Consider the following 26,919-nt stretch of genomic DNA (forward strand, 5'->3'; position numbering starts at 1 on the left):
TCTCGTTTTCAGTGACTGCTGAGCAGGAAGCCCAGAGTATGAGCAGAAGGCTGCAGGTGGCGCTGGGGGTCACATTTAGTCAGAAATGAATGTATCTTTATCTCAGTGTAGACCAGGTGTTTCTGTAAACAAGCACTTGGAAATGTGTTTGTCCTAAGGCAAAAGCATTTTACTGAGAGGGTTCCAAATGAGCTAAAGCTTTTGCTTATTATTAATTTTTTTTCCAGATCCCAGCTTTATCACTTTCTCAGCTGGAATAAATCACTGTCATTTCTAAGAAGTTATATACCCTGTAGATTCAGTTTCTTTCAAATGAGCAGCTTCAATTTACACTCTAGAATTGGCCGTGGGAGTTAACACTTTCCAGTGATGTTAATGTAAGCTCACTTGTTTATTGTTCATGTGTTTTTGAATGGGAACTATCTTTATTATCTTCTCTTCTGTTTCAGCTCTCTTCTGGAGAGAATCAAGTGAAAATGGTTCTGCAGAAGTGACAGACATGGCTATAAGACTGAATGTTGTAATCAGTGAGAATGAAGGTAAAGAGAACAGAGAGACTGGTCGATTAATTCGGCTTGATGGGTAGGTATGGGACCTTAGAAAGAACCCTTGAGAAAACATATTTTGACAAGCATCTTTCTCTTGGGAATTTACATACCAGTATGTTTCATATTTTGAAGGCAGTTCATCTACCATTATTGCTTCAGCTTTTTGCATCAAAGTGCTGGGTTAAAAATGTTCTTTGGAAGAAACTGCAATATCATAAGGGAAACTTTGGGATAGGGATTTATCTCAACAGCTCTATTCCAGTTTTGGATTATCAGAACTCCTCAAGAGCTATTTAAGTCAATGCACAGTTTTATCTGTTCGGACAAAAACCTCTTTTCATGAGCTTCTTCTTCAACACCCCTGTTCATAGAATCATAAAATGGCCTGGGTTGAAAAGGACCATAATGATCATTTAGTTTCAACCCCCCTGCCATGGGCAGGGTCGCCAACCATTAGATAAGGCTGCCCAGAGCCACATCCAGCCTTGCCCTGAATGCCTCCAGGGATGGGGTATCCACAACTTCCTTGGGCAACCTGTTCCAGTGCGTCACCACCCTCTGTTTGAGATTGAGATGTTCCTAGAACAACACAATGGTTTAGATTGAAAGGAACCTTAAATATCAGCAAGCTTCAGCCTGTCACAGGATCACCAAGGTTGAAAAAGATCTACAACATCATCTGGTCCAACCATCCACCTATCACCAATAGTTCTCACTAAACCATATCCCTCAATTGCCTTTGATCTTCCCCAGAAGTACTGGGGAATATGCAGCATAAGAGTGAATGATTTGGAAAGATTTCATTGGCAGGAATCACTCCTTAACCATAAGTAACCTCCTTATGACTCAGGGGGCTCTGCTGGCTCTTAAATTCAGCTCTCCCTGTGCCCTGGGAGGGCTGATCTGAACAGCTAGATTCACAGCCCCTCCAGGTAAGTGCATACAAATGTGTATGTATGTATATATGTATGAATGTGTAGCCTGGTTATATAACTTCCTGAGGCCATGTATGTGCATGAAGAATAAACAACTTCCCATAAATGAAGTACACCATATAAAATATTCATAACAAATTGTAAGTAATGCACTAGGCCTAACAGAATGAGAATGCTTAATTTATGTTGACAGAGCTAGTAGGTTGCAGTAAGGGTGTTATCTGCCAAAAGAGTAAAAAACTTCATCTTTTCTCTTCTTCCTGAAGCTCATCTGAAAATTTGTTGCCCAAAAAAGTTCCTCTGATACATGGTGATCAGAATTTTTGGGTCAGAGCCCCTTAAGAGCTGTTGCTCTTGAGGACAGTATAGACTGATGCTGTACAAAACTTTGCTTCAGGATGTCTGCTGTGAATTCAGGAATGTGGCTTGAACATGTGGCTGCCCACAGCGTGCCAGTACTGCTAAGGGCTCCTCTGTGGAAAGCTTGGTTTCTGTGGTCAAATAACAGTATTGATCCATCCACAAGCTGGGGGAATGTGGCATGGATTTTTTTTTTTTTTTCTTCCTCTTTTCTGAGGCAGAGATGCAGTAAAATTCATAGGAAAGAAATCCCCCTTATACATAGCCTAAGCATCAATTTATGCGATTACAAGCTGACAGATGACACAGCCAAAGTGGCTTAGATTAGTGGACTCCAAACACACTTGGTTGCTTTAATATCCCTTTTCTTTCTGATCTGATGTATTAGATCTGTTATGGGAGACCTTAACATTTATGTTATTTAACATGCTGGAATGACTGTATTAAGTTTTGGAGTCTGCTAATTTTAGGAAGATCAGGGAAAAAGGCAGCCAATCTCATGCTTTTGTAAAATATGTTAATCTATATGCATATGCAGATGTGTAGTTAAATACAGGGTTATAACTTACCTCAGGGAAAAAAAGCTTCTAATAAGGGTATATTTGCAGCATAGTCACAGGAGTAACAGAATGCAAAAGTCATTCAGATCAAAAGACTAGCTCTTCTATCCAGATAGATTAGAACTGATGACAAAACACTGTAAAATCAAATTCAAATTGAAAAAATGGAAATTAGGGTGGGAGGGGGATTGGAAAGTTCCAGATGAGGTACAGACATTGAAAAATGTCAGTTTGATGTGACAGTGGGCAGCAGATCAGCTATAAATGATGATATTCTTAACCTTTCGCAACCTTGTGATGATTGCTTGTTAGAAAATACAGATGCAGAGGAAAACAGACATGGTTCTGCTGATCTGCAGGCACAGAAAAGTACTGTTGAGGGGTTTTGAGCTTTTCACCACTTACCAGAGCTGCAAATGCAGCGTGCTTGACTGTGCAATTGAATAGTTTTAGAAAACAGGAAGGAAGGACTAATGTGCAAGTACAGACAATCTTCATTGTAAAATGTGTTAGCTAAGCTTGTTCTTAAACTTTCTGGAAGTTTTGTTTCACTTAAAATTGGATTATTTCACTTTCTGGAAGTAAAAATGCAAATGCCATCTGTGGTTTGACTGCTTATGTACTGCATTGTTTGTAGTAAGATTTGATGATTACTTTAATATAGGCTGCAGCATGTTTTTAGCTTTCAGCATCTTGGTATTTATGATGACAGCATAAAAGTGTGATTGGAGATGCCTGCTTCCTTCTAAAATTTACAGAGGTTTTTATTCTGATTCTCAGCAGCCTGGAGTGTAGAGGCAAAGAGCAGTTATGTGGTGTTGTGGCTGTGGGAAAACAGTGCTTCCAGGGATCAGGGTAGAGATGCCATGCTCTTAATTTGAGCATCCTCAGGTTGTCCCCCAATGGGGAGCAGGAGGAAAATTCTGAGTGTGAAGAAAAGTTATGGAGTAGCTCCAGGACCCAAAGAAACATACTTGTTTTGCTTCCACATATGGGTGTAAGTAAGAAGGGCATGATTTTGCTTACTGGACATAAAAATGCATCCTAAATCTCGAAAAAACACTACATGGTAGAAATTGCATTGCTTGAGATTCTGAAGTAAGAACAGGAAAGTATTGCAAAGAACTCTCCTGCATCAGAAACTGTTCGGTCAATGGATTACTGCTTGGTATTTTATTTTGGTTGTGGATAAAAAGTTGCTTATATTAATTGTAGATACTACATTAAAAAGGAGAACCCAGGGTGGAAGAGTGCTGAAAATCAATGCAAATTAGGAGCTGAAGTTCTACAATGATGAATAGAGCTAGGCTGTTGAAGGGTTTGGATGTACAAGTTAAAAGATAAGAATTATGTCGTGTGGTTGGTTGGTCTCTTCCAAGGAAGTCATTAAGGTTATCACAGAGTTATGTTTGTAAAGTCTAAACACATACTTGGCATGCATTAAAAAATGCTTGTTCAATACCACAGGAATGTGCATATTACCAGTGTATAAAGAAGGTATCAGAGCAGAAAGCTTGATACTGCCCTGTTATGAAATAAGGAGGGGACCATCTGTTTCAACAGTAATTGAGCCAAGAAGTTGTTGCTCTCTTTAGCTGGTGATCTGACGTTCCCGGGGATGAATTCCTTTTGGCCAAAGGTAACTGTCATTCTTGTAACACCATTGGTGATTCAGCTCTCATGCTTCACTGACAGCTGCAGAGACAGCCATAGTTACTTTCTTTTTCTCTTTAATTTCCTGTGGAAATTTGGTCATTTAAAGCTGAAAAATCCAGCAGTGGAAATAACCCAACTATTCCATAGGATTCAGACTAATATGTCCTCCTATTCTGTTCCTGAGATACAGCTTAGTGGCATTTTATGATTGTTGATTCCCTGTACGATCTCCCATGATTTATTGGTCATTATTCTTTTTTTTTTTTTTTTTTGGCTGAATGCCCACTTTATTTTTTTGGAGACGTGAGTACTCAGATGGCCTGGTGCAATGTAAGTAGTCTCATGTGAATGAACAAGACTGTTTGATTTTTCTCTTTGTGATATCTGTAAAGTGCATAATTGGTAAGAAAACCAAGTTAGGAAAAATCTTACCATCAGACCTGGGATAAACAAAGCCCCTGTGCTTTTCATGGAGGTATACTACTTCATTATTTCTCTAGCAAGTGTTCTTCTGGCACTGCCGAGTCTTACAAACAGGCTGGATGGTTGGGCTCAGAGTGTGATTGCTAATGGGATGTACTCTACCTGGAGGATGATGAGAAGCAGAGTACCAGAGGGGTTATCCTGTAACCTCTTCTGTTTTACATATTTATCAGTATTATAGAGGAAACTGATAGTGCAACATCAGTGGATGTACAGTGGGCACCAAACTGGGGATACCGGTCAGTATGCTCAAAAGCGGGGTTGCCATCCAGTTTGAGCTGGAGAGGCAAGAGGAACTGGAGAACAGGAAACATGTGAAATTCAGTAAGAGCAAGTGCAAAGATCTACTCCTGGGAATGAGGAATGGCTGGCAGTAATGCAGGCTGAGAATGGATTGGTGAGGGTAGTTCTGCTTGGATTGGAAGGGCTGCAGCAGCTAGGCAAGTACATGTGAGTTCATTGTGCCCTGATGGAAAGAAGGCCGATGGCATCCAGGGTGGTACCAACAGCAAGGCAACACAGGGCAAGCAAAATGATGTTTTCCCTTTATTAAACATTCTTTAAACCGCATTTAGTTTTTAGGTCCTCCAGGTTGTGTGGTTTTTTTTTTTTTGTTTTGTTTTGTTTTAAAGCTGATCAACTGAAGTGAGTTCACCAGACGGCCATTGAAATGATTGGGGCACTTTCCTGTGAGGAGAGACTGCATTGCTTTTTTGGACATCCGATAGCAACTCCCCAGTATTTGAGGAAATCACAGAGAAGAGAAAACCAGGCTGTTGACAACAGGGCATGGCAAGAAGAGTGTAGGCCACAGGCACAGACTAAAATGAGAAAAGTTCAGGCTGAACAAAAGGGAAAACTTTTCCCCATGAGGACAGTGAGGCTGCCCAGAGCAGTAGTGCAGTTCCCATTGTTGTGGTTTTTTTTTTTCCTGGCTAAATAAAGCCCTGAGCAACTTGGGCTGTCCTCATGGCTCAACATAGTTTGAGGGGGCGGTAGATCCCCACAGTCCCTTCCAAGCTGGATTTTCCTGCTTTTCTGGAGATGGTTCCTGTTACAAAGCAATTTGCAATTTAAATTGAGATTAAAAAAAAGTAAACTAATCCTGATCAGATAGGAGATAGTAGCTTTGGTTTCTAGTAGTCTTAATATTTTGAAAATTAGGCTAAAAGTGAGGAAAAGCAGAAAATCTTGATAACAATGACCATGACCTATAAGGACAATACGTGGGTTTATCTTGACAAAACTCAAGCGACTTCTATCTGAGCAAGTGTTAACTATAGGCACTGGTGCCTCTACTGTATATGCATGACTTCCTATAAGGAAGATGTCAATGAGAAAAATGCAAATTTCAAGGAAAGCTACTGCTTTCCTTGAAATTTGTTGCTGTCAGAGGCCCGAAGGAAAGCATAATATGGGATGGGTATAATGTATTTCAGTTTGCCTTTTTCCTGACTTTTTTTTTAACAATGCAGATTAGCCTGGAGTACTTAATGTAATTATTAGGAATCTGCATTATGCTCTGTCTTAATTTTTCATTCCTGTGTCTGGGGCCTCTAGTCTGTGGACTCAAGTGCACTGTTATGTTATTATGGTTTCTAGATAATAATAATTCTAGATTATTATGGTTTCTAGTGATTACAGATAGCAACCAAATTCACTGTGTAGGCTACAAGCATTTTTACAGGTTTTTTAAACATTATAAAAGGAAAACTGTCTATTGGTATATGTAGTATCCATTACACAAGATTCTGACTCATCTCTTGTTCATAAATATTGTCCATTACAAAAAATTTTAAATTACACTTATTCTTTCTTTTACTGTCAGTCCTGTCAGTCACCATTTCCCTTCAAATTTGTCACGTGGAAAAATGTATCACAATTGCTTATATCATTGTTTGTCATCTGATTGTCTTTACGTTTATTTTGCACTTTTTCAAAGTGCAAAACATGTGTCCAAAACTGTTCACACAATGTATAAACCTCTCTTGCTCCTGTGAAATATAACTGCTGTCATAGAAATCATCTGATATGTTTAATTCATAACTCGAGTTTTTAATCTGCTCGTTTGACCTTTTTGATATACTGTCAATAACACTGGTGCTTGAATAATGAATTTTATCTGTTCTAACCATTAGGCTGATTTACTACCTTCTCAGTGGGTTTTGAAAAGTGTCGTGTCATCCAGGTGGTACTAAAAGCAAATTATGCAGTGTGCTGGAGTAATATGGTAAATGTTGTCTTTAGCAAATGCCAAAGATATTGGAGCAAATACAATTACAGAAAAATTCACAAAATGCTTTTCTCTGTTCTGTAAACTGTTACAATTCTTTAGAACTTTTTTTGAGGACTTTATGCCATTTTATGAATCCTCAGTTTCTCTACTCATGCATGCATTGGAATGAGAGAGTCCTCAAAGTTTTACTGTGTTTGTGACAATGCCTTAGCTTGAGCCAATATTCAGTTGAAAAATTGCATGAGAGTCTGTGAGATTATAATGGGTTTATGTGGCAAGGTTTTAGTAATGAGGTGCTCTGTCCTTGTTTTGGCCTGTGGGCTTTTCTGTGTTTTTTTTTTTTTTTTTTTTTTTTTTTTCTCTCCCCTTGTCCTGCTGAGGAGGGATTGAGAAAAGAGCTAGGAGGTGCTCTGGCAGCCAGCTGAGGTCAACCCACCACGGGTAGTATACGAAAACAATTTAAGAACCAGTTGGGGCAGAGGAGAACAACAGACCAAAATCTAGACAAATATAGCTTCATCCTGGTTTTGAACTAAGGAATTTCTGATAGGAGCACAGTCGGATGTGAGTAGATGTGGTCTGCCTGAATACATTTACAGTTCTTTCACTCTTCTTCCCAGCCACAGAGATAAGCAGTTGTAGTAGTTGATAAACTTAAGGGGCTGTGATCAGAAGCGCTTTTATATGTACCCTTGATCTCAGGATGAAGAGAGATGTTCCACACAGCCCATACAACTTATTTTCACCCAGCATTGAATTAAGACTTCATTTTCTTTTCAACTTCTTAGTTTATCACAAGTGATATGTTCTTTAGCTGAGACTAAACTTGTCGTTTTAATGCTGAGGAATATTGCTGCCCTTGCGTAAACAAATGTGATACCCAGCAGGATCTGCTCAAGGTCACAAAGCAAGCTGGGACAGATAACTTAGAACCTGAGGATCCTGGAACTGCAAAATCAGTGATGGGGTGCTCTTAGTGCCAGTTTGTGCTTATCATGGCAGGTAAAGCTGTAGCTATCTTTTCACCACTCTCTCAGTTGAATGTATTCCCTGCATGAAGCAGAAATCCCAAAAGTAATCAAACACTTCATCTCCTTTAAAATCTCCATGGTAATGCATGTGCTCAGGAGGGATTGCTGTGCAAATGATACCAAGCTAGAGCCAAACGTTTCTCTCTATGCCTTTTCTCTATCCTCCATGCTCAGCCTGGGGAGCTCCCCACACTGAAAATGCTGCTCTTAAATAAGTATACTGCAACCATGGTAATTCAAGATAAATTTTGTTTCCTCAGTAATCTGAGAAGTGCTATGGGAAATAAAAGCAGCTTTAAATACTCAACTCAATTTTTACAGTTCTCTATTTACATACTCAGTATATGTATTGACATACAAACCCACACAGAAACATACACATGGATTTATAGACAGTGTTATGCATTTGCATAAGAAGTTGTGAGATTAGCTTAGATCAAATATATTTAATTGAAGATTTAACCATTAAAAATACGTTCTAAAAAATATGTATTTGCCAGAAGCATTTGAAAGAACGTTTTAATGGCAAGATCGAGAACAAAAATACTAACTAATTACTAAAACTTGGATCAGAGTTGAGGATTATTGTGACAAAACTTTTTTGTTGTAAATATATATTCACACTGCAACATAGAATAGTCAAATCAGAATGATGTTGTCTGCTTTTATTTTTTGATTGAAATAAATACATGCTGTGATAGGTTCTGCGAAGAAGAAAAACAGCAGAACTATCATCCTCACTGCTTCAGTTATTTTTTTTTTTTATACCTAACCATCTCTGTGCCTTTGGACAGTGTAAATCATGCTCAGCTTTGTACTATAGTGCCACAATTCTGTCCCCTGGAGCAGCACAGAGCTAAGGTAGTGCACAGTCCCATGCACTGCTGATGAAGTTCCTGCTGGCTGTGCTGAGAGGAAGTCTTCAGTCACTACCACAGGAGGATAAATGCTCCTGTTGGCATTACAGTAATAGTGAAGGGATCAACATTTTACAATCATTGTGTGTTCAAACTCATTCGTTTTCATTTTTTCAGTGTGGGTGCAAAACATCTTTTGAAGTCCTGGTGGACAACCAGCTGGATGTAAAGGAGCAGTATGAAGTCTGTTTGTGTTATAGACATCTTGTTTTCACAGTGAGGAAGGATAGCTGTGCTATACTGAAGAGAAACTGTTTATAGAGAGGATCACAAAAGAGCATTTCCCTGGAGCTCTTGTTATCTACTTGGAAAAACTGCTGTCATTCTTCATAGGCTGGAACAGGAGCAGAAGTGAGGCAATGGCTGGCAGTTTTGGACATAAACAGATTTAGTGAGGACAGGATTAAAACTCCAAGCATTCTTATCAGAAATGTATATGAATAGAAACATTTTTTTTTTAAAAGAAGAATGATGAAATCTATCTTAATCATGTAGTAGATAGTGACAGCTGTATGAAAACAGATCAGCTGTTTATAATTGGTTTTATATTTCTCAGAAATCCACCTTGTTAAAAAACCCAAGGTAAGCTTTGGTGAAATGAAATAACCTTTTTGTCATATTTCAAAAACCAGGGGCTCTTAGGGTAAACCTTGATCAAGTGAAATAATTTTCTGATCATGATTCAAAGTGTGTCTCTTTATTCAAGTGAAGGACCAGTCAGTGCCACAGTAAAGAAATCTGATCTGATATAGTTTGTACCCTCTGACGAGCTGATGAATCTCATTATACAATGTCTGATGGTGTTATAGCTGTCTCCAAAAGCAGATAGTAGAGATGTGGAAACTGCTGAACTACAAACAAGGGTGAGATTTCATTTAAAGAATGTTTATTCCTGTTCTGAAGGGGGAAAAAAAAGAATATAAACTCATCCTACTTTTCCAGTTTTGTTGAGTCTCCAAGGTGCAGGTGGTTAACAAAACTGCCTGTTTCTCAATTGATGCACGCTTTATTGAGACACAATTACCATGAAAATCAATAATGCCATTCTTGCTTTATGAACTGGAGATATTCTATATATTCTATGTCCCAACAGCAAAAACAAAATAATTTTAATCCAAAATTCTTTTTGGATTAAAAATTCTTGCATTCAACTGTAGGTAGGTCTTGATGTTTTGGAGAAGTAAAATGTTATGACAATTTCAAAGTACATTTTGTTTTTCAAGATGAATTTTCAGGGAAAATAAACAGAAATAAGATAATTTTTCCATGCAATTAAATAGATATATTGAGTGGAATTTTACACAGTTAATTTTAATAGATCAGTAAGATCAGCAGACCTTCCTTCTCTCCAGACAGAATATATTCCAGTTGGAGGAAGAATAAAAATAGGCATTTGTGAAATGCCAAAACTTTTTTGTATTCTGTAGGACAATAATGTCCTTGGAACACTAAATATATTTATTCACTATGGAGGGCTATCATTTGAAGCAGTGAATATAATTTTTTTATGCATAGCATCAGAATCTATTGTGTACTGAACAGATGTGTATTTCTCAGGAGGAAGGAATTTCAGTTCTCAATTTTTCTTCCATATTAAAAATAACTTTAATATCAAGCTAGAGAATAACAGTACGAGTCTACAGGCGTGAAGTACTTGTCTGATCAAATAGAACAATGTGATTGTTAGAACAGTCGCAATGTGACTGCTCACATTTTAAAGGAAGCAAAAAACAAAGCACTCATGTTTATAGTGAATATATGCAAATATATTCATCAAGAACTAATAGAAATCCTCAAAATTATAACATTCTTATTGCTCCCATAGCTATAGAAGTTATGCTTCAGTTAGGCACTCTTTGGAATCCAATTGACTGTACATTAGGTGTAACAGCAATACTTTCATCTAAAAAAGTTAGTCATTCTGTTTATAGCCTGGGCTTTTCTTCAAAGTGATCTAATAATTGAATGGAGTTCTTCTCTAAGTGCAACCTTTAAGTGAATGACATGATTTCATATAGAATGATAAAATGATTTGGGTTGGAAGGAACCTTTAAAGTGCAGGTAAAGTTCCAAACCCCTGCCATGGGCACAGACATTTCTCCCTAGACCAGGTTGCTCAAAGTTGCATCCAATGTGGGCAACCAGCTCATGATTTATTGCTGTAGAAAATTAACCTATGGCTTCCTGATCCAGTAGCCATCTTCAGCACCTGGCCAGCCAGCCTTGCTGGTGTTTAGTCAGCAATTCTGCTGTTAGCTGTGGAGGAATTTTGGAGGACTAACTCTGAGCAGATAGCAAATGCTCAGTGCACTGAAGAAGTGCCCCAACCTGAGGTGGGCTTCAAAGGTGTGGTTTTTTTTTTTTTAGTGAATAAGAAATCTATGACAGTTGTAGTGTAGAGAGCTCAGGAAAAAAGAATCTTCATTCTGGGTTGTGCTAATTTGTCTGCAAATGAGCACTGGTGCAATGATGTATATGGAATATGAACCCTGTGATGTTCACAATACTCCCCTAAACTAGACTTAAGTAGCTGTTTTCATTGTGGTGGCTGGCTTTGCTGTCGGTGCTGAAAACATGTATGACTGTGAGTCGCTACCTGCCACAAGGCTTCTGTGGCAGTCCAGTTTTACAGGACAGGCTTTGGTACTTAATACTCATTTGAAACTGAAATTTGGGACTTATTTAATTTCTCTGTGCTGGGGAGAGAGAGCGGCTCAGTGACTATGTGCTGTACAGAAGTAGCATGTGCTAGAAGGAGATAACAAATTTCCTTGCTGCCTGTGTGTTGGCAGGGGGTAGTTATGGATGTTAAATGCTTCTCGTTGCACTTCTCTATTAATTGAAAATTTGCAATATGGTAGAAAAATTGGCACAAAGTAACTTTGGAAGTTCCTGGCACATAAATATCAGAGGAGAGATCTAAAATGCTAGGGACTTTGATTAAGAAAACTGAGCCAATGTGATCAATTGATACTGGGTGACAATAATATAGCAGTAACTGGGTCATGTTGGAAGTGAAGTTCCTGTCTTTTATGTAGCTGGCTTTAGGGTCTAAGTGCTTTACAACTAAGAGCAGGAAAAGTAGTTTGTGGGCAGAGACGAGTATTCTTCATCTTCCCATTTGCTTCTCATTGAGTCATTAAGGCCATGATGTAGCTGTTACACGTCTAGAGGCACCTAAATATAATGTCACTGTAAGTCCTAGGCTTCAAGACTGGCAGCTCTGGTCCTGCTCTGCAAACAGGGAGTAGGCTGGGCTCTGCATGGCACTGCCTGCAGCCAAGGGGTGTCTCTGGGGTCTCTGGTGTGCGTCCTTTCTGGTCTCTTTGATCAGCTACTCAAGAAGGGAACTGTTCTCATCAGGACTTGAATCAGTGCCTGCTTCAAGGCTTGAAAGTGTCCTGAGTTAATTTTAGTGATTTATTTTTTTAATCTAATTTTGCTTGCTTCACAATTTATATTGAGTCAGAGTCTGTCACTGCAGTTTACTTTCCAGAATATTTCACAGGATTTATTTTCTTTTTTCTTCGCATACATTACCCTTTAGAAATAATACTTTCCATGAAAGTCTGCCATCACTCTTGAGGATTACTCTCTCTCTCCCCTCTGATTTAAGATTGTCCTGAGACTTCTGCTAGCTTTAGAAATCTGTTTGTAAAAAAATAAAAATAAAAATCTTTAGTCTGTATTCATTTCCTTAACTAGAAAAACATCTAATCAATAAATTAATCAATATACTAAATTGTTCTAGCAATACTGGTCAAGGGAAAAAAAAACAGTAATACACATATGTAAAAAAGATCTTTGTTTTAAATCCTTGATTCCTCTTTCCTACTGAATTTTCAAAAATGAATGTAGGTATAAAGCATCTCTTATGTGTTATTTCTTTAAAAGTATTTTTTGTAAGATTTCTCAGAAATTTAGTATAAATAAGGTTTCATAAATGTAACTAAAATAAGAAATAGATGGTAAGTACTATCAGTACTGTGAAATGTGGAAATATGACAAAGAATGCAAAACTGATTAGGTAGGACTGAAAAAGCATGAATGTTAACGTGTATTTTAAAATTACAAAGTAAATTAATTGGAGTTTAAACAGGGAAGCAAATAAATAAATTGCTGAGCAGAAAGCAATTAACATTCTGTTTTATGAAGATATGAGTAAGATATGACTTTTTTAGAATGCATATGTTCTGAAGAAACTTTCAGTTAAGTTCAAAGTTGCAAGTTGTTTGCTACTGTTTTTAAAATTTATTTTAAAACCAAGGTAACGCTGATAATAGTTTTTCACACTGTCAAAATCCTGTTTTGGATGACCAGAGGCTGACATATGAACTAAATGATCACTGCTTGCAGAATGGATGCCAACATGTCATACATTTCTTAGGAAGCTTAGTGACTTTCCATGGCAGCAAAAAGGCAACTAGCTTCTTCGATGTTTCTTTATCAAATTTTACTTAAGACAAAAAAGCTTTCAGATCTGTGGGATTTCAGCCTTCCAGAGGTGGTGTTTAAAAACCTTACGACAAAATGAATCAACGCTTCTCTCAGTCATCACTTTTCCCTGAGGATGTATCACATCAGCTGATGCAAAAAGGGAGCAAGAAATTAAATAAGGTGCAGGAGCTTTTCCACCATTTTTGCGTGTGACGGAATTGCAGAAAATGTTCATTCGCAAAGGCAGCAGGTTTGGGTGAAGAGCAGCAGGTGCCACCTGGCTTTGTGCCCCAGAATTAGACCTTGTTGGCTTGCTAATGAAATAGCATTTTCTGTGCTGTAATGGAGCAGCGATGTTTCAAGTTCTTGGGATGTCTGTGAGCTATTCTGGTTCAACAAAAGGAAAACTCATTGCAGGGTTCATCCAGAAGCAAAGAGGCTTTCCACAACTAATTTCTTTGAGTTTTCATCATGTGGACCATTCAAACCTGCAGACAGAATTGAAGGAAATTGTGACCCACCTCCTTGGTTTCCACAGGCAGCTTTTTATGAGTGAACTGAGCTAACAACTTCATAAATTCTAAAAGTTAGTAAATAGCTAACAGAGTATAATGCACCTATTAAGATATGACTAATTTTGTAAATTCAGCTTCTCTCATTAGTAGCTCAAATGGTAGTCCAGATAAGAGGCCAGCAGAAGAATGCATTGATATATTCTTCAGAAGATATACACTCCACTAGTTTACTCTAACTGATGATAATTGAAAGTTCTAGACTCAGAAATAGCTATCAGTCAATCAGTCTTGTTCTTCAGTCTTAAAAATGGAGGTAAAGTTTTTTTATTCTGTTTTCTCATCTATTTCAAATCACTCTGCTCTGTGACATAGCTCATTGCTCATTCCCAGCTGCAGAGAACAAGAGCATTCTCATTACTGTACTTCCTGCCCCTTTTAATTAAACCACCTTCAGGAGAAAAAAAAAATCTTTTTCTGAAACCCTTGTCTTTTTCATACTATTTAGTGTTCCTTTTCTCTCTAGTTTTGACCTGTTCACAATTAGCCAGCATCTCTTTTCCTTCACTGAATGGAAATTGGCTGTTCTTCAATGCCCTTGCTTCATTTCAGTGTAGCTGCAGTAGATGAGGAAAGGATCTTGTTCTTTCATAACAACAAACAAAGCCTGAGTGCAATAAAATACATTTCTTTCTAATGTATATTTTCATTTTTTTGAACTGTCTTGTAGATTTCTTCCCTTTTCTGAAAGTTTTTTTTTTTTTTTCTAATCTACTTATTGCTTATATTGCTCTTCACTGGTTTTGTTTTAATTTGAAAAAAACCTCTATTTATCTTTAGGAAGTAGTTTCCTCTATTAAACTAGTCCTGGATGGAGTAAAACTTCAGTTAGGTATTTGTTGACGCATATAGTTAATTACTGACTGTTTATTTGTTTTTCACTAAATTTGCTTGCCTTTGAGGCCTCCGTTTGTTCCACATTAATTCTCTCTTTCTCAGTGATTCTCCATTTCAAACTCCTGTGTTCAAACATTCTTCATCTTCCTCTTTTGTAAGGCAGAAGTGATGAATCAGCATTTATGCTGCAAACTGTCACCAGCTTGCACTTACAAGAAAATGACTCCCAGTCATTGCTGGGAGCTAGAATTGTAGAATAATAGAATAATAGAATCTCAGAATATCCTGAATTGGAACGGACCCACAAGGATCACTGAATCCAACTCCTGACTCCACACAGGACCACCTAAAACTCAGACCGTATGTCTGAGAACGTTCTCCTCTGTCTTGAAGAGACTGTTCCGGTGCTTGGCCATCCTCTGGTGAAAAGCCTTTTCCTCATATTCAACATGACCGTTCCCTGCCCCAGCTTCATGCTATTCCCTCAGGCCCTGTCAGCAGAGCCCTGTTCAGTGCTGCCCCTCAGCTCTTCTCTGGGCTGAGCAAACCAAGGGAGCTCAACTGCTGCTGCTGCTGCTGCTCTGCACACATCTCCGCTGTAGGGACTTCTTTCTCTTGAAATGGGAAAAATTTCTATGCATTTTAACCTCTTTGAGACTAATTTCTTCTTAGGGAATCTTGACTCCGTTGAAACCAGGTGGTAGTGCAGCCCATTTCCAGAATAGTATCTTCTTTTAAATCCCAGTTGCATACAGCTGGTTAATGGTGAAACCGTGTCATGATTGGTGGTACTATATTCTTATATTCTTATTTTACTGCAGAATGTCTACAGTACAGAAGGTATCAGATTGAACGTATAGTTTTTAGGTTAAAAATGAAAGAATTAAATACCCTTCTCTCTGTATTTCCTAGTGAGTTTTAGACCCATTGGACAGTTTTAATTCTGCTTGTAAATAATAATAATAATAATAATAATAATAAAAATCAGATGTGAATGAGTTTGAAATTGGACTGTTAAGCAGACAAGAGAGCAAACATTAGGAGCCATAAAGGTGTTCTCACTTAAGAGGTTGAAAATGGCTTTACGCAGGTTGGGAGCTGTTCCAGTACTACTAGCACAGCTTATTTTATGTATATTGATGAGCTTTTAGAGGTCTCCATGATGACCACTGCCCTGACTTGACTTAAGTTTGTTATCTGGGGCGTAGTGCCCTCTTTTATTATTATATTGTGAAAATACTAACAGATAAGTATGCATGCCTAATTCCTTCCAAAGTAAGTATACTTGAAAATGCACTGTATGATTAAGTGTTTAAATCTGTGCTTTCCAAATGTTGGCTTGAGCATCATTTATTTACTTGGAACAGTGCTTATCTACCAATCCATTACTGCCTCTAAGTCTGTGATGGAGTGGTTCTCTGGGAATGACATGTTGATTAACTTCAGTATCAACATCTTACTCTGTGTTTTTCTCTAGACTGGGAATATGTCATCTTTGTAGAACAGCTATAAACTATGTGAGCTACTCTGAACATAATGCCTCCTATTTTGTTATATCGGCTCACAATGTCAGAGATGTATGTTGATGGTGTGGCATTAGAGGCTGAATCTTCTTGCTAAAATTCTGTTGCATTTTGTTGCTGGGTGACAGATGGCAGCAGAGGGGCAGTCTGAAAGAATGTCTTCTGACATGGAAATGTGTATGAAGCAAAGGAGTGTCATTAAATTCCTCCATGCAGAACACATTGCATGCACTGACATTCATTGATGCTTGCTGAACTTTTATGGAGATCGAGCAGTGGAAGTGAGCGCAGAGAGGTGGTGGGTGGTGTTTCAGCAGAGATGACAGCAACAGAGGTTCACCTCTAATAGTACAGATTTTTATGAGTGTGGCATGCAGGCTCTTGCTGATCGCTGGTGAAAATGCATAGCTAATGGTGGTGACTACACTGAGGAGTATTTTGTAGCAGGGAATTTGCTCTGTCAAATATGTTATTGTACTCTTTGTGTCTGTTGTAGTTTCCATGGAAATAAGAGCCATCACTTCTTGAGCGACCTACATAGACATGTATATTATATGGGTTTATAGCTTTGCATTCTAGATTAGGCATGAATGTTAAGTTAGCCTTATTATAAAATAAATATTTGTTACACATTTTTCTGGTTTTTAAAGATACCACTGGATACCCATCCTTGCTTTTCCTTTCAAACATTAAACACTATATTAATCAAACAAAGATAGTAGTCTTTAAAATGGAAAACAATATGATTTCATATTAAATATTATTTTCAATAGAGAGTTACAAATAATTGTTATTTTTTGTAGGTTTAAATATAAGCACACAAATGTCAGTGCAAGTGTCCTTCCAAGCAATTCACCAAACTCTTCTGGAATCTTAAATGTCAGGTGGTCCATGTAAGAGCTGGATGAAATGCTGTCTAAAATTACTATGTTAAAGAAACAAACAAACAAAAAAACCCAGGATAAACAGTTAAGGTATAATTAAATGTAGAAGATTTCCATCTTCCACTTGTTAAACATTTCTATGTTTTCTAGAACACATAAACAATGGACGTTGTAGATATGAACAGATACAGTCATGATGGTGAAGCAGCCAATGGGTGTTTTTCTGTTAGCTGGAAATTTCTGAAATTTTTCATCTCTTTTACTGTAACTTTTCTTACCTCAGTTTTATTTATTCTGTACTGGAACTATGTAGCCAATTTGTGAAGCAGTGACTGTTCTCTTCTCCAATTACTTTTTGGATCAAAAACTGCAGGGTCCTGAGGGGAAAAAAAAGTGGAAGGAAAAGCCAGAAGGAGGGGAAACAAGCCTTCAACTGAGGATAGATTTCCTGAAAAAATCTTTGTTTTGCTAATGCTAAAAAAGAAGTTTATTTCAATAACAACTCCACTGGATAACCAGGATAGTGTTGCTCACACTGCTGAGTACCTGTAGGTATCAGGGCAGCAAAATTGATAAAAAGTGCAGGACTTGAGAGGATAATTTTCTTTTTCAAATTTAATTTCAATTTTTTTACAAGATTTTTCTTAAAAGCACCTTTATAATAAACATATAAAATATTATAAAAGAGGTTAATTTGCTCATCTGCTTTGTAGTGATGTGAATAATAATGCAATCTATGAGCTTCTGAGCTAAAAAGGAAACATTAATGTGATTATTGAACATTTTTTCCTCGTGAGTTGTCCTGCTGAATAATACTTGTAGAAGAAAAGGCTGGATAGATTGTAAAATGGCTTAACAGAGAGAAAAAGTAAGTGCTCAGTAAAAGGAAATTTCCCAAGACCAGAGAGAATAGTAGGCTGTGTTAACAACACTGGATGAGTATGAGGGCCTTGATTACAGACATAGCTTGTACAGGAATTTAAATCTTCAGATCTTTTCAGTGTCACTTGGGAAAAGCTATGCCTGACAGTTACACCAAACTGGTGGTCTTCCTGCCTACACCTATCAAATTCATACAAGTTCCTTTTCAGAATTCCCAACATTGACTGAGGCCACTCTGTGATGGTATCCTTTCCTTATTCTTCAGAAACAGCTCTTACCTGTGTCTGGAATCGCTTTATTCTGTTTGAGTATCTTCCACTCCACTTCCAGTTCATCTGTTTGACCACTTTACTTCAGATAAACCTTCCTCCTAAATGTATATTGTATATTGAGTTACTCTGTGTGAAACAAATCTTCTGAGAACTCCTGTCTTATATTTGGATTTTGGAAAACCGTAGGGAGATATGCAAATCTTTCTATTTTCAGCTAGATTTATTATATGTTATTCAATTATTGTGTGCTAAGTGAGAACTAAAAATAAGGAAATACTAAGAAAGAAATGCTGAAGTTGAATAGGAAGGAAAAAGTATTTAAGTAATCATAACTGCTATTTTTACTTTTTCTGCTCACAGTACAAAAAAACATAAGCTGTTTCCCTAGGCTGCAATCTCTCTCACGATATTATCATTAGAAATCAGTTTTTCCCTATTGTATCTGCAGTATTAGTTCTTATTTCAAGCAAAGGCCTAAAGCCAGATACTTTTGGCAGCCTCTGTCTCCTCCTTTGTCCAGTCTATCCAATCTGATACCCCTCTTTCCCTTCCTTTCCTTATTTCTCCTCAGTTGTGTTGAGCTGAGGTCTAGCTGGTTCTATGGTGATCTCACTTTCCCAGGTCTGACACATCTCCTCAAGACACTTGCTCAGTGAGATTTCCAACAGTTTTCAACATAGCACTATTTCCAGAAATTTCCATGTGAGTTATACTCTTAGCTCAAGGTGACACTTTTTGAAAATGTTTGAAGTCTTTCTCCTGGTGTCAGTCTGGAGTGCCTGAGCAAGAAGCCGAGGTAAAACAAACAGATCAAACTTGTTCTCTGAAGTGCTTTAAGTACTTTTCTTCTATGTCAATATACCTCAGAAGCTAAAGGCAGAAAGTTTGCATGAATAAACAAACAGAGCTAGTATTAAATGTTATCAGAAAGCTGAAAAAATGATGTCTCGAGTAGGACAAGTGTTGGAAATCGCTATGTATTGCAGCAGTGTCTTTGGAAAGCTTTTCACTGGGGGTATGGAAGGGTTTTGAGGAGACTCCCTCCTGTCCTGTCCATTGCAAGGGAAGGTTTCTCATTTTTCTCCAGGGATTACTGCTGATGCTATTTTGTAGAGTAATGCTGGTGAGAGCATGGATCTGTGCTTATTTGGCTAAACTTGGTGATTCAGTTAAATGACTTACTTAAATGATTCTGCCAAATAATTTTAATTGTCAGAGTCATAAGGAACAATTAAATGGTGAGGGACTTCTTATCAGACCATGGTGAGACAGGATAAGGGGAAGTGGCTTTAAACTGGATTTGGACAGAAATTCTTTACTGTGAAGGTGGTGAGACAGTGAAACAGGTTGCCCAGTGAGGCTGTGGATGCTCCCATTCCGGAGGTGTTCAAAGCCTGGCTGGATGGGACTTTGAGCAACCCGTTTTAGTGGGAGATTTCCTGCCTATAGCAGGGGATTGGAATTAGATGATTAAAGGTCCCTTCCAAACCAAACCATTCTACAATTCTATGAAATGTGTCAACCTTTCTTATTTTCTGGTTTTCTAATTTCTTGGTTACATTAAAAGGCTCACAAGGCTAAAATACTTAGAGGATTTGCCATCTCTCATGTATAAATTCATTATTTCTAAGAGATCTTTCTCCAACTTTAAATATGCATAAAGACTTACTGAAAGGTTTTAATAGACCATGTGCAATTCATGGGAAGTAAAATGGAAATTAGAAAGGAAAATTACATTTTTATAGTTGTTGTAATTGTTATTTATAAGTTTCAGTGGAAAACAGCAATACATGTACTAATTATCAACTAGATACATGTATTTTTTTATTTGTGGAAACAATCTTTTTTAAAGACTGGCACTTAGTAAGCCATTAGTACTACTATTACTAAATTTCTGAAGTTATTCTTATCCATACTGACTAGTAAATTCTTCTGTTGTAAAGTTGTAGAACCAAGTGGCCATGTTATTTTTATCAGTAAAATTTCCATTAGTCTGTATTTTAATGCATTTTTCATATCCACCCTTTCAGTGAGGGTGGTGAGGCACTGGACCAGATTACCCAGAGATGTGGTGGAAGCTCTGTTCCTGAAGACAGTCAAGGTCAGCCCGGATGGGACTCAGCAACCTGATCTAGCTGTAGGTGACCCTGTTCATTGCAGGGGAGTTGGACTAGATAGGTTTTAAAGGTTTTTTCCAATTCTAAGGAATCTATCATTCTGTCCCCCTGTAGGGAAAAGAGACATGTTCAAACTATGGAAGAGACTAATTTGCTGGATCTGCATGTAGTGTGAAATACACAGGATATGGTATTAGGCATGCTTTTACTTTCCATCCTTACTGATCTGGAATCAGAGAAAAATAACGCACGACGTAAAGGTTCAAAAGGATTAACCTAAAGACAGTTAAGTTCACACATTTTCAAGTGATAAAATCTGCAAAAGAATAATGCTAAATAAAACTGCCCTTCAATTCGTTGAAACAAATTACAGAAGAAACAGTCTCTGTAGAAAGTAAATGTTATATAGATAGGATTACTATTTAATCTGATGATCATTAGGTTACCTTAGATGCACAGTAGTGATTGAGTTATCACAGTTTATCAATAACCATCTATTGTATTCCATTATTTCTTCCTTTAGAAAGATGTGCTTGGTATAACACGCTAACTTATGGCATAAAGTCACAGCTGCAGGGAATGACAGGGACAGCGGGTGACCCAGGAAAGCCAGTAGAGCTAACATCCCAACGCAACCATGGGCATGTAATCTGAGGGTCGACTGGAACACACCATAAATCTTCAGATTTATGACAGTGCTGAGGGACCCTCAGCTGGTAATTGCATCGTAAAGGCTTATCATACCAGGGTTACTAAGAAAGCTTCCATGGCAACATCTACAAAAGAAAACCTTCACCTACAACAGTGTGCGTGTGTGTGTGTGTGAAAGTAAGTGAGAGAGAGAGAAGCACTTCTGAGGGTGCCAAAATCAATCTGACCAGCATGGCTGGGCTAAGCACTAGCAATAGCAGTGAACTACCAAGAACCCTGGTTATTTTTGTTGTCATAAACATACAAAAAGAGAACATCTGTACAAGAACTACTTACTAGTACTTAGTACTTGTAATTAATTAGTACCCCTTTCTCCCCCCCGCCCCCCAAGACACAGACATCCAGGAATGTAACTTTTTCCTGTGGTCTTGAGTTCTCACTGTTTTATTTTGTTATTATTTTTTTTTCCCCTGGGGAAAACAAAGGTACAAGGACAGAGGCCTCTGCCTGAGTTTTTCTGCTTTCAGATGGTTCATTCTTGTATTCTTCAGACTATATACAACATTTGGAGAGTCACCTCTACTTCAGAAGAATGGCTCTTGACTCTTCTTTCATCCTGTTCTTTTCCTAAAAGATAGTCTGGAATTTTCAGGACAGTTGATATTTCAAATAAAAGAGGAGAAGTTGACAAGAGGTAACCTTAGTTCTTCTGTAGAGGAGAAAGGAAAATACCTTATTCTGATTCTTGATACTCATTAGGCCTTTCTGTGAAACCTAGGCCTTCATGTTCTTGGAACCAGGATTTATCTCTGTAGTTATCAAAGTCTTTGAAACAGTGTTCTGTGATGATGTGATTTCTGAAATGATGCCGTATGGCTCACACATGCAGCATTAGGAGGGTGTGGATTTTGTAATGCTGCATTATTATTATTTTTATTTATTTTCCCTAAGAAAAGAAAACTTTATTGTATTAACTGAATTATTTGTGGTCATAATTTTGATGGAGAAAAGTTGCTATATTCTGTTACGAAGAGGAAATGGAAAGGTTCTAGGTGAGAATAAATATGTTACTGGTAGTACACAATAAGAACAGGCTCACCTTAATGGACTGACTGTAACTAGAGCGTTGGATTAGCATGCAGGAGAGCAAGACAGTCAATATATTTGCATGGCACAAGGAGGTGAGCTCAGCTTTCTACGTTGTCAAGAGTTTCAGCTATTAGAACAGGGAGCTACCTATAATTTTCTGAATATTTGTTTATCTACAATGGACTGGCTCCAACAGGAGAGGCTAATGCCTAAAGGCATAATTTATGTAACCCTTACCACCAACTCATTTGCTAGCTCATTCTCCCCCACTCTCCCTGTATGTGTAAATTTGCATCTGTCTTCAGTCTTTCATAGTGATAAAATGTTGTTGAAATAGATATTTTCAGCAAGAATGGATACAAGAAACTCAGAAGTCTCTAACGGGCTATTAACAGATGTTGAGCTTTTCTGACACGAGAAAAAGCTGTTCTCACACAAGGTATGGTCTTTGCCAGCTGATCATAGGACAGTCTCAAGGAGTTGTGTAAAAATGCTTAAACACATCCACAACTTCTGTTATTGTTAACTGTAAGTAAATTTTTAAGACTAACACTGACTTTAGTTACGGTTATAGATACATATAGATGCAGTTTTCTTAGAAAAAGTGCACATCCTTATATTATCCTTCTCTAAGAAGGGTCTGTGCTCATTCCCTCTAAGGTGAGTATTTCTTGAAAGAGTTGTAGGATGGGAATTAACCAAAAGGTTAATGTTAGGATCGTTACATGTTCACACGAGATATACGTGTGTGTCATGTCTTCTGAAGTTATTCAGTGATTCTTCTGCACCAGTTGAAATAAGCACTTCTCTGCTGTTTCATACCTTGTCCTTTGATAGTCTGTGGAAATAAAACCCAGATTGCTCCAGCAAAAACTACTGGCCGTGCAAAATGCTTGACTGGCCAACTGTCCCCATTGGCAAGAAGAAGCAGTTTCTGTCATTCTAATGATGTAAACAGGGAGTCTTAGATAATAGTCTTAGTAATACCACACTGGTGTCTTCTGTGAGAGCATGCTATTGAAACAATTAAATGAAAACTATCGGGCACTTAAGTACTTTGTATTCCTGAGGTTTCAAAAGATCTTTGCATTTGCTAATAATAAGTAAGCAATTAGCAGTCTTATCACAATTGAAAAGTACTTTTGTGAACTAGGTGGTATGGGATCATAACTTATTCAAATAAAAAAGAACTTCCTTGGCATCATGTACTTTATGAATACTGATAATTATAGTAGTAGGCAATTATTAAAAAAAAAAAAAGTGAAATTTAAAAAAGGTGAAGCCAAGTCGTGTGGATGTTGTCAGAGTAGTGCCTCAGCTTCTGCTCATTTTCTTTATTCCTCTGCCAAAGTCTTAATTTACAGTGGATGTTTCTTTTTGGTGCCATTTGCTCGCCCTAATGCTATCTGTACAGCTCTTTCTCTTCTGTACATTTTGTTCAGCTTGGATTGCCCTTTAAATTTTTGTGTGTTATAAATCTAGTGAGATATTGTTCTTCTCTCTGCTTCTCCTTGTCTTTTACCAAAGAAATTTTCAGCTTGATACTTTTACTCCATAACCCATACTGCTGCATTTAATAGCACTACATGCAGCAAATGATGGCAACTAAATTGGGCATTGATATTTTATGGCACCCATTTAGTACTCTTTGAAGTGAAGCACAAGTTTTCCAGCTTGCTAATCAATTGGGCTGTAAGCAACTGATCACAGACACATTTTCTTCTCGCATCATTTATTTAAGCAAACGTCTCACACGTCGCACTTCCATATGCTGCAAAGCATTGGCACGGGTTTTCAGCTTCATGTCTGCGATTAGTAAGCTATGATTTAGTAACAGTGCCAAAAAATACGCATTTGTGCACTTTATGACATACTCTAAGAGAGCTGAAGCATCTTTCAGTCTTTATGTCCTAAGAAAGGCAGTTGTTTCACTCATTGAGGAAACAGCTTAAAGTTTGTGTTTATCTCTGGCTTGATGGCAATGAGCACTAACGATGACAATGATAATGATAACAGCAGTAGTACCTGAGGAAAAAGCGGATGGCCGCGCTGGCACTGCCAGGCAGACGGATGGGTGGTGGGGGAAGCTGCGGAGCCACCCGCTTCCCCTCTGCCGCAGCAGCGGGGCGGGCGCGGGGCCGGGCCGGGCCGGTGGGCAGCGGGGCTGCGGCGCGGGGCACCGACACCCTCTGCTGTTGCTTCAGAAAACAGCGCTCAGCGCCAGAACCGACAGCTCTTTTGGGGTGACACAGCAGCGGGAGGAGCCGGTAGCATAGCTGGAGCTTAGGTGTGCTTGCAGTCAGTGTCGGATAACGTTTAGGAGCTTTGCTATGTTTCAGTGGCTTTCTGCTCTTGCTAGACGTAACCTCTCCGCGTGGCTTGCTTCCTCAGGCACCGCCGTTCTCCCAGGGCGGTGCTCAGCCCGTTTTTTTCCATGTGTCCCTCAGACTGCCGGCTTTTGGTGCCCTTTGGCATCTTTGGGCTTCCCCCAGGGCCTCGCGTTTGAGGAACTGCCTGTCAGCTCTTAACCCTTTGCTCGCTGATGCCCAAATAAATTAAAAAAATAACAAACCCTCAAGCAATTCAGGGTTTGCTGTGAATCTGTTTGTGCTTTAAACGTTCCTTCTTTTCCTTCACTCTTGCTCCTGCACAGCTTTGCCTTCTGTGCCTGATTTTTCACCATACTCATTGCTCTCAGCATCGCTCTTTATGTACTCTTCACTCCTACAGGCTCAAGCAGGAGCTCTATCAGCTGGGTGATGAACAGAATTCGATAGGCGGGAAGAAAGGAACTGGGGATGGTTTGCCTTCCCCACTCTGTCCTGGAGTCAGCAGAGACTGGCTTAGTCGGCTGGTGCAGGCAGAGCCTCTTATTCTGAGAGCTAAACTTGCCCTTTTTCATCTCATTGTTTAAACAATTAATTATGTGTGACTGAAGATACCAGAGGAGGTAGGAGAGGCAAGGTTCTGGAGTTATATATGTAAAATTTGCTTTATATGCTTTGCTTCAGCTGAATCTTTGTTTTCAGACTGATTCTTATTTATTCTGGGCATTTGAAAACTGAAAAAAAACCAGCCCAAATTCTGTTGCGAAAAGGATTAAGATTTGGATATCCAGAGGGGGTTCGGGTTGGATATTAAGAAAACTGTCTTTTCAGTGTGGTGGGCAGTGGCACAGGCTGCCCAGGGAGTGGTGGAGTCACCATCCCCAGAGGTGTTTAAGAAACACACAGCTACAGCACTGAGAGGTATGGTTTACTGGCATAGTGGGGATGGGTTGATAGTTGGACTAGATATTCTTATTGATCTTTTCCGACCATAACCATGATTCATATAATTGATAGTAGCTTTTGCTTTTGGGAAATGAGTTATTTTTTTTCATGTTGAAAAGGCAAAAAGATGTCTCTCCAGGATCTAGAGCCAGTATTTATCTGACACAATCCAATGGCATCATCTGCAAAAAACCACCAGTTTAATCTTAGTGACTTCTGTTTATTCCCATAAAGCTTATCAATGGCATCAAGAGCTTCTCATGCCTTGCAGCTGAAGTCTGGGTTGCGTTGGTTGATCCTCATTCCCTTCACAGAACTGTGTGCCAGCTACCAACACTTCAACATGCCAAATGATTAACTGATAGTGATCTACACATAGGAGGTCTAATTGTGAACGATCATTGCATAAACAATTAGATAGACTTTAAGATTTAGGGGGTTTATTTTATTTTTATTTTTGAAGTAGGAACTGAAGTACAGACATGTGTGAAATACTACAGTTATTTCTTAAGAAGAGAAACACAGGTGCAGCCTGCTGTGGACAAGCAGGAAGACAGAAAACTTCCAGTTAGGGACCTTGATTAAGCAAAACAAAAGGAAGATGTCCAAGGGGTCACAAATTTCTGCCATCTGCAATTAAGAACTGAACTATGAATCTTATGCTGAATACTTACAGTCTCTGTGACTAAAATATAGGTATGAAAGTTGTTTAGGAGGAAGCATTCTTTATGCTTTCCTGCCTCTCTTTTTCCCCTTCCTCTGCCTCTGAAAAGGATGGATGAAATGCGACATTTCCCGAGGTGTGGGCTCATGCAGCCAGACGGCATTTCTGGATAAATGCAGACAGGAGAACTTTGTTTCCCTGGCAACTGGAGCCACAGAAAAGCTCTTCCAGCATCTCTTCCCTTTGTTCGGGTTCACCATGATTGTATCCATTGGTCAATCAGGTAGGAAAAACAATTATGGACTAAAAAAAGCATTCTGATAGTCTGCTCCACTTAACTCATCTTGCCGCCCTCACAATTTCTAGAATAAAAAGAGGCCTCTTCACATGATCTCGAAGTTCACAGCTGGATTTCAAGGTCTGCCCTGCTCTGAAAATTCACCTTAAACCTGGAATGTGTCACGATCTTCAGGGAGACAGTGTTGGAAGCTCAGCAACTTTCACATGGCACTTAAAACCATGCATGCTGCTGTGGTCCCCGAGTCGTGCCAATGACTCACTGAGCTTTGTTCTTACCTCTGAGTCAGGGCTGCATTAATATTCCAGTGCATTATGATGATTTTGAAGCACTGCGCTGATGGTGGTGGCTCTTTGAGCAATAAACGATTTTACATTTTAGAGATAAAAAACCTGAAGACAATGTGGAAGCCCTTCCCACCTGCTATTGTTAAACATCACACATATCCCTGCCCTCGGTGTTCTTTATTCATTCAAATAATTTCACTAGGATTGTAAAAGAAAACACTTCACAGCTACAAAATTTCCAGTTTATGTTTTTTTCCTCTGGCTTAAATGTTGCAATATTGTGTAGTTTATCTAAGAATGAGGCGTAGAACCCCTGTGTTTTGCTGCCTGGCTATCAGACAGCTGGCTGTGGTATTTCTTTAACTCTGAGGACTGGCATTCATGACTTAAATAGTGTTTCTTAAATAT

The 26,919-nt window shown here is 38.5% G+C and overlaps 1 protein-coding gene across 2 annotated transcripts in view; it reads left to right on the forward strand.

Moving 5' to 3' along the window:
- Window positions 1-26,919, forward strand: part of OPRK1 (opioid receptor kappa 1) — a 58,570-nt gene that overhangs the window by 639 nt on the left and 31,012 nt on the right. For both annotated transcript variants that reach the window (XM_048940124.1, XM_048940125.1), the window contains exons 2-3: window positions 450-582; window positions 26,036-26,209. The gene's annotated coding sequence lies outside the window, so the exon portion shown is untranslated. The remainder of the gene's footprint in view (window positions 1-449; window positions 583-26,035; window positions 26,210-26,919) is intronic.

The sequence above is a fragment of the Lagopus muta genome, chromosome 3, assembly GCF_023343835.1.
Source record: "Lagopus muta isolate bLagMut1 chromosome 3, bLagMut1 primary, whole genome shotgun sequence".
In the NCBI taxonomy this organism is placed as follows: Eukaryota; Metazoa; Chordata; class Aves; order Galliformes; family Phasianidae; genus Lagopus; species Lagopus muta.